Source organism: Peromyscus eremicus, chromosome 18, assembly GCF_949786415.1.
Source record: "Peromyscus eremicus chromosome 18, PerEre_H2_v1, whole genome shotgun sequence".
Classification (NCBI taxonomy): domain Eukaryota; kingdom Metazoa; phylum Chordata; class Mammalia; order Rodentia; family Cricetidae; genus Peromyscus; species Peromyscus eremicus.
The window spans coordinates 9,785,293-9,792,708 of record NC_081434.1 but is presented as its reverse complement, the minus strand read 5'-3'; the positions used below and the strand labels follow the sequence as shown (position 1 = coordinate 9,792,708).

The window sequence follows — 7,416 nt, the reverse complement described above, 5'->3', positions numbered from 1 at the left end:
CATTTAGATTATTTGGATTTCTTGTCCATGTGTTGCTTGTTGACAAAAATGAAACAAAATAAAAATGTGCTATTAAGGTGTGCTACTTGGTATCTATGTGATAGAAAAGCCCCAGAGTGAGCAATTGTGGAGAGAGAGAGTGACGGAGAAAGAAGGAAGGATACAGAAAGATGGATGCCCTCAGAGCATCAGTGTTAATGATAGGTTGGTACTGGGGAGTCATAGCACAGGACCACATGGGGACCGGAAGAGAGATGAAGCTGTCTTAGCTGCAAGGATTTTGGAGTCAGGCTCTCTAGACATGAATTCTAACTGTTCTCATCTTCTCACCAGACCTTCTTAGGCTCACTCTTGGAACCTCAGTTTAGCTCCCTGCCTCCTGGGCAGACTCTTTGAATGAGCATGTAGATCAAGCACAGGGCATGATGCCCAGCACACAGTGAGACCTTAGGTAGAACAGGGCGGTTCAGTGTGGCTCACACAGAGGCAGGAAGTCCCAGTTAGCAGCAAAGCATTTCCTGAGTTTGGCTGTCAGACTTCCAAAGTACATCTCAGACCCATCCACTTCTGTTAGCCTTTGACGTGAGAAAACCCTGACTCGAGCTCCTGCTGTCTATAGCTGAAGTATCAGAATATCTGCCTCAATTATCTCCCCTAGCCCGTCTTTCTCAATTGAAAACACTGATTAAAAACTGATTAAAAGCTGTTAATGTTTCAAATTGTCAAAGATACAGTGGATACAGGGTACCCTCTCCTTCCTTACCTACCTCTCAGAACTGGAGCCTTGCAACTTCCACATTGAATTCATCAAACTTAAAACTCTGGTTGCATCAAAGCACCTTTTGTCCCAGGTTACATTGGTCTTGACCAGTGCTCTTCTCTCTGCTTACAACATCCTTCGTTTTGCTCTCTATCTTTCTCTTGTCTGTCCTGTGAAGCTCCTCGGGGAGTCCTTCTCTGGCTTCATACTCTGCCCATAGTCTGGACTATGTATCCACTTCCCTTGCTCATCAGCACTCTGTGCTAACATCTTTGGGCAAGAAGGGAGATTTTCCCCCCTCCCTGCTGACTTGCCCTTGCTCAAGAGGTAGATGGATGGGTCTTCTCGGTTGTCTCACAAGGCTCACTCAGCTCTCTCCTCTCCTCTCTTGACTCCACACCCTGTGTCCTACAGGAGGCACCAGCTTCCCGCAGAGGGCTGCAGTTGTTGAGGACAATGTGTAACACTGACAGTGTACGTCTGTCTGATCCACGGCTGTCACCAGCATGTCATAATAGACAGTAAGCATTATGCTTCCTACCTGCCTTCCTGTCACCCGTCTCTGACGAGGAGAAAGAAATGCCATCAGACCACCCAGTGCTCACCAGTACTACCTCACTCCACTTTTGCACTGTAATTATCTATATGTTGATCATAGACACTGGACTTACGTTCTTAAGAGCAAAAATAGTTTCTTTTTCAAAAATAGTATTATTGTTAATTCTTCGAGAATCTCCTACAATGCATTTTGATCATATTCATCTCCCCGAGCACTCCGATGAGCACAGACAGAGATGGAAGGGATAATCATTTTGCGGAACCACCTCAGAGCTGCCCTCAACAACTCAAAGTTGGGTCTCACAATTTGACCCGCTTCTGAAAACCTGCATGTGTCCATGATCACACAGTAGAAATACTTGTTCTGGGGTTTTACCCCAGGCAGTCTTACTCCAAAAACTGTGCCTTAAAAATTCAAAGAAATAAATAGTTACGTTTATCATGGTAATGGGAGGACGTGGATAGTGTGTCCATCTAGTCCACCTTGGATGTCCTGAGCATCTACAGAAGTCGTATGCAGATTTAAGCTCCTGGAGGACAATGTGGAAAGCTTCTCTGGAGCCAACAAAGGGAGGGATGGGGAAACAATGCTCAGAAGTTAAAGGGACTTCCCCAGAAGAAAACTCAGTGTTTCCTGTGATGATGAAGTTTGATCATCAACTTGGATACCTAGGTTAGTAATGGGGCACACCTTTGTGTGTGTGTGTGTGTGTGTGTGTGTGTGTGTGTGTGTGTGTGTGTGTCTGTGTGTGTGTGTGTAGAGGTGCTTTTCCAAAGAGTATTACGTGAGATAGAAAGATCAGCCCTGAATCTGAGTGGACCCATCCTATGGGCTGGGGTCTCAATCTGAGTGGACCCATCCTATGGGCTGGGGTCTCAGGCTGAGTCATAGGGGGAAAGGAGAAAGTCAGCCAGGAGCCACCCCTCCAGGCTCTCTGTTTCCGGGTCCACTCCTGCCACCATGGGGCCACCTGCTTCCATGCCTTCTTTGTCACGATGGACTGTATCCCTTCCAACCTCGAGCCAAGGTGACCTCACCGCCTTTACGTTGCTTTTTGTTGGCATTTGGTTACAGCAGAGAGAGAGAAGTAACTAATACATTTTGTTTCCCCAATGCTAATGAGGACATGGTCCGGTCCAGAAGATGAGAACAAGAGAAGGAAGAAACGTTTCCTAGATTTTAGCTTAAGAGACTAGCAGTTGGGTGGCTAAAGTTGACAACGTGAAGACAGTCGAAGAAAGAACCATCCTGGGAAGAAGTAATTAAGCCATGCAGAATCAGAGATAATGGAACTGCCAAGTGCTGGTGTCCTGCATGCAAATAAGAATATGGCTTGTCCTCACTTCAGCAGCACATATACTCAAATTGGAACGATACAGAGGAGATTAGCATGGCCCCTGCACAAGACTATGGTTCAGCACAAATGCAGCTTCTCTTATTCAATAAGTAGTATTTTAAAAGCATGTGGTATCATCATATAATAAAAATGCTATTGTTCGTAGGTACGACCTGGCTTCTAAATTTATGTGACGTTACGGTTTTAGTTTCTTTGCCCGTGCCTGTCATATTTTTGATGTGTTCTTCCCACTGTATGCTCAAATCTAGGTGTACATTGGCAGTGTAATGATTTTTAAAAAATCGTGACAGATATCATGAGTCAGAATCATCCCATTTAGTAACGTGTTTCTTTTTATCATTGCCTAGTCATTTTACATATTGCAGTAAACATGGCTTTGGATATCATTTTCCGTATTTAACTGTATGTACAGAAGACTTTTCTATGTCTAGATAATCCAGGCAAATCTAGATTGTCTGGGTCAATATTAAGATAGTCAGTCAATAGTTTCTATTCTTATTCCACCTTTCTTTATTGAGGTAGGGGTCTTGACTTGTGTTTTCTAATTATGTTTGCCATGGCAACATGAGGAGTTTGGTGTTAAAAACGTCAAAACGTCCTACAAAAAACGTAACAAACTTGAAGAGGCTTCACATCCACTGTTTTCCCTGTCCCCTCCACCTTCTCTCCTGGAGTCTAGTACAGAGTCAGAGGGCTTTGAGTGGACAGAGAAAGATGATGTCAGTGCCATCCCTGCCCCTGTTCAATTCCCTGTAGGAAGATATACCTCCAGCTCCTACCACACAACCCAGACAAACTCGGAATTTGGTATTTGTCCACACTGAGCCCCAGTGGGCACCAGGTGAAGGGCCAGGGGAATTGACAGAAGTTTGCCAATGGGCATGTGCCCCTTCTTCTGTTTGAAGATACTTTGTTTAGAGGTGCAACAGCTTTACAGGTAGCTTCTAATCATGAAATTAAAGCCCACAGTTTCTCCCCAAGGAACTCCAGAAGCTCGACACACCCGGACATATTTATCCTTTTCCACATCCCTTGGAAGCCAGCAAAAGGTCACTGACATTTTTATGCGTCTCTTGGTGTAAGAAAATAAGATATAGAGAGGTCAGAAGAAAGTTAGCTTTTTGTCTTTTTTTTCCCTTGAAAATTCAGTTCTGGATCCTGGAGAGATGGCCTAACAGTTAAGAATACTTGCTACGCTTGTAGAGGATCAAATTTGGTTCCCAGAACCCACATGACAGCTCGTAAATCTCCGTCACTCCAGTTCCAAGGGATCTATCTGCTTCCCTTTTCTGGTCTCTGTAGGCACTAGATACACATGCTGCACATATACACCTGCAGGCTAAATGTCTGTGCACATAAAACAAACATAAATATGTCTTTAAGCTGCAGGCCTTCGGCTCATGATTATTAAAGTTCAAGTCATTTCATTATTCTTCTCATTGATACATTACTCCTTCCTGCATTCATCCCCTAACAACTGTTCGCAGAGCGTAATACATGCCGAGTACCTAGAATCGCATTTGCACTCACATTCACAGTAGGTTGACTCCACTTCAGAGCAGAAGTTACTGTACAAAACCCAGAGCAACCTCCAGGAAGTGTAGATCATGAACCGTTGAAATTAGAATATTCATCGATACCTTCATTCAGTGAGCAGTTGTTGAGCACACATGGAATTCTATGAGTTTCAAGCTTCCCAGCATCCCTCCTGGGCTCTAACATCCTATACTTATTTTCTAAATTTTTTTCACCACGTTGGCTATATTCTTCTACTTCTAACTTATGTTCATGCTGGCCTCTAACTTTTATAAGGAAAAAAAAAGCACACGGAATTTCCTTTTTGTAACTGTTCTGAATAATGTTTAGATTGGCATTTTAGTTTAGGCTAGCAGCTTACTGATCAGGAAACACATTAATTAATATGACAGTATTCTGGGTGAGAGTTTTCTATAGTGAGAAAGCTAAGTAGGCTGGCCTGTATGTGTGCCGACATCTGTCGAGTTGAGGGACCATGGCTGAGACACCCCAAAGAGTCTCCAGACCATGAGAGCCATGATGTGTTGTCCCACTGGGGCTTTTCAGTGATAAATCAGCATCTCATCAGGTCTTCCCGCATTGATTAGCTACACCTGGTGACTCAATTCTTCCTTCCCTTCTTCACTGTGTTCTGTCCTTTTCCTTCAGACTTGATCTCCAGTGCCCCACGCGGCATCCTGTTTATGATCATAGGATTCTGCCTCCTCTATCCTAGACGGACTCCTGTTCAACCACCAAGATCCATCTGCCATTTTCCCTCGTCCAGTATGCTCTCCCACACTTCCCTCATGTCCCACTCATATCCATTGGCTCCCCTAAGTTTCTCCTGGGTTTTTGCTTCTGTTCATCCAAGCAGCACATGCCAACTTGGTTATTGTTACCTTCCCCAAGCAACCCTGCATATACAAACTACATTGTAACTACTAGCATTCACTAACTGGTACTTGCACAGTCCTCTTAGTGGCCCCCACTTTCCTGGAAGCTCCTTGAGAGTGAAGAGCATCACACCCATGCCTACGCCTCCCATACCCTACTCCATTTGGAAGCTTTTGCTTTTAGATAAGCAGCAATACACGGAAGTGGCCTTGAGTACGATAACCTCTCACTTGCCAACCAGAGCTTTCAGATTTATGCCCATGGATCAGTCCCATTAGCCATGGACATGGACTGGAGCCAAGATAGCAGAGCCAGTGGCTGACAAGGCAGCCGGATCTCACATGTGGCCCTGAGCCCATGTTATACCTGCCAACTTCCAGCTAATCAATGCATTTTTGTAACAGGTGTTCTCTGTCCTGTATCCTGTTGCTCGAGAGCAGAGGGGAAGGGTTTGCCACCTGGTCAGAATTTGTATAAGCAGATGCTGGATAGAAAAAGCATAGGAGGCTTGCTGTGTCAGCACTGTGCGAAGTGCTTTGAGCAGAGTCTTCTCCAGGGTGCAAGGCTCTCCTGCACACATGCCCCGTGCCCTTCTTCATTCAGACAACCCAGCCAATTCCAGGAGCTGATTCTCTTAGCTGCTCATTTCTCCTGTTGAAATCATCCAAGACATCAATAGGACAGTGATCTGGACAGAGGAGTAAGAAGCTGTTCTATTCATCTTTATTCTAAGATTTCCATTTTCTTTGTGACATTACTATAGTAGCATCAACAGCCATCCATAAGACTTTCAGAGTGATGTCAGGCTGAGTTCTGATGTGAAAGTAAAACCTCTGGACCAGTTTAAGCCATACCTCAGCCTGGAACTGGCTCTGCCCTCAGCCACAGGATACCTGTTCACTGGGGTACCTATGTGATCCGGAATCTGGTCTACCTCTGTGACATAGAAACATCTCAAAACTGGTGATTATAAGACTTACACATAGAAAGCTAGAATAAGAATCTTTCTGTGGATTGGGAAGAACAGGAGATCACAGAAACAGCATCCATAATTAATATCACCTCCGGAGTCAACAGCAGCTAATATTGCTGTTGATTCCGTGGTGCCAAACACTCACCCGGTAATTAGTACAAGACGTGGCCACTAGGTATTGCCTATTATCTTCATTTTCAGGGGAAGAAGCAGGTGCTTGCGGATACTCATAACAGTAAAAATCATAGCCATGTCGAACATTCGCTACAGAGCAGCCCTGTAGCCCACCTAGCACAATCATGTCAGAATAGAGTTCAAACCTTTGGTTTTCACAACCGCAGAGCAAAAGCGCCTTGGGGAAGAGATAATTCATTTGCAGAAACTCCGTTCTACTTTGAGTCTAAAAGTAATTCTTAAATTATTTTTCCTTTCTTTCTTCAAAACAAGGAAGCTCATTGAAACTGCCTTCTGTTGCTTCCCCTGGCAGAGCTCGGAGCTCGCAGGGTGTTGGGAGTGGCCGAGCACTGCTCAGAGAGCATAGAGCCTAGGATGAAGGTACATAGTGAGCATGGCACTTTTGTCCCAGCAGATGGCAGTAAAATGTCTTCACAAGGGATGTTCTTCTCTAAGGCTCACTGTGGTGCCGCCAGAACTAAAAGAAGCCTTCACATCAGCAAGAAATGTGGTGGCAAGATGATGTTTGGGAAGTGATATTTGATAGAGCAGGTGCTTATAATGTTCTGAAAGAAGGGGAATTTGGTGACAGCCGAATCACTCACACTTGTCACCAGTTCAAAGCATTCTCCTAATCATGGCCCTTCATTTTCTGCACCTGAGCAACATATTTATGAATCATGGAACCTCCCTGACAATGAGAGGTGCATTCCGAGGAACAGCGAGGAGGGACTTCCCCTCCATGATTGAATCCATAAGGGAGAAGTTTTTTTGTATAAGATTTTTAGTGAATCTCTGGTTCCCCTGGGATTTTTGCACACAGCAATGAACGTGTGTGCATGATACCAGAAAGAGTGCCTCTGTCATTTGCCAAATCCTTGGGTTAGTTTGGAGCTTTTAAAAAATGCATTTGACTCCCGCATTCTTTCCAGCTCTTCTTCCATGATGACCCCTGAGCCCTGGGAGGAGGGTTTGTAATACAGATGTTTCCTTCAGGGCCAAGCACTCTCCAGTGTCTTCTTCTCTGAACCTTGGCCAGTTGTGGGTCTCTGCGTTGGTCACTCTCCACCACAAAAGGAAGCATCGCTGGTGAGGTTTGACAGATGCACTAAAAGGGGACCAGAAGATTGGAAGAGGGTCAGAGGGACGGGGTGGCTACAAGAACACCGCTTTCTGGGCAC

The 7,416-nt window shown here is 44.8% G+C and overlaps 1 non-coding gene across 1 annotated transcript; it reads left to right on the top strand.

The window, feature by feature from the left end:
• The first annotated feature begins 2,654 nt into the window (after window positions 1–2,654).
• Window positions 2,655–2,757, top strand: LOC131895408 (U6 spliceosomal RNA). The gene has a single exon (XR_009375167.1). It is a non-coding gene; the product is annotated as a U6 spliceosomal RNA (small nuclear RNA).
• The last annotated feature ends 4,659 nt before the right edge of the window (window positions 2,758–7,416 follow it).